This window comes from Austrofundulus limnaeus, unplaced genomic scaffold (genome assembly GCF_001266775.1).
Source record: "Austrofundulus limnaeus strain Quisiro unplaced genomic scaffold, Austrofundulus_limnaeus-1.0 Scaffold157, whole genome shotgun sequence".
Taxonomy (NCBI): domain Eukaryota; kingdom Metazoa; phylum Chordata; class Actinopteri; order Cyprinodontiformes; family Rivulidae; genus Austrofundulus; species Austrofundulus limnaeus.
Window position 1 is genome coordinate 915101 of NW_013952559.1, and position 1183 is coordinate 916283.

The window sequence follows — 1183 nt, forward strand, 5'->3', positions numbered from 1 at the left end:
GTTGATGGCTGAGTTACTTGGCTGATGGCTCAAGTGTGTATTTTTGTGTGCCTAAGATATTAATTCACACCTAAAAAGAAAAAAAATAACAAGCCAGGAACATTTTTAAGGGATATCTAGGTCAGAAATTAGGACAGCCAAATAAAATTGTTGTTTGCATCACACTCATAAGTCACTTCCTCCTCAGATCTCCACACAAAAACTATGTTGCATTCAATGAACCCCGAAACGTATAAATTCAACACTCTTCTGATGTGCTTTGTTTTTTGTCTCGGTTTACAAAAGATTAAATGATTCCCCGTTTTACTGTAGACTAAACTTCAGATAAAAAAAACACATCAAGGTGCTCCATCTGTACGTTCATGTTAAAAAAAAAAACTTTACACAAATTGGGAAAGTTACATGTTTTTTATATTAAAGTTTAAAACTTTGATTTTTGGTTTGTGTTTGCCCAGTGCCATGAAAGGCAAGAGTGATAATGTGAATGCACATCCCTGTGTATGCCTTTTTGTTAGCAAAATATCACATGAATCAGTAAATTTGAATAAAAGAGAATAATCATTAGATATAATAAGTAAAAGTACTCCATTAATCCTTAATGGGGAAATTAGTTCTCTGCATTCAGAGTTGTAAAGTAACTAAGTACAAATACTTTGTTACTGTACTTAAGTTGAATTTTTGGGTATCTGTACTTTACTTGAGTAATTATTTTTCAGCCTARTTTTTACTTCTACTCCTTACATTTTTATCTGTTGTTTCTACTCTTTACATTTTTTTAAAAAGACAAGAAGTAGAAAGCCGTTACTTTTATTTAATTTTTGCTTGTTTTCATTCCAGCTTGTTATTATAAAAATAAATACTATCCATATAAACTGTGCCTAGATAGAGTGAATTTAATTGTGGTTGAATGAGAAGTATAAATATATAAAATTCTGATACCGTGTTACTTTGTACACAAACAAATCATGTCACACTCCAGCAGGACATAATCATTAATAAAAGGACTGTACTTAAGAAGTATTTGTATTTCATGAATATTATTGCATTTGGCRGCAGCCCTCWGATAGATTTTTATTTTGGAGAAAAGCTTTGTGCAGCTTTAATATATGTATATAAACTGAAACAGCTGGACTAGTGCATCCTAAATTTAACATAATTTATTTTAGTACAATACAGTCATTTC

At 30.7% G+C, this 1183-nt stretch overlaps 1 protein-coding gene across 1 annotated transcript in view; it reads left to right on the forward strand.

The window, feature by feature from the left end:
- rtn4rl1a (reticulon 4 receptor-like 1a) overlaps positions 1-1183 on the forward strand; it is a 137477-nt gene that overhangs the window by 72774 nt on the left and 63520 nt on the right. The window lies entirely within an intron of this gene.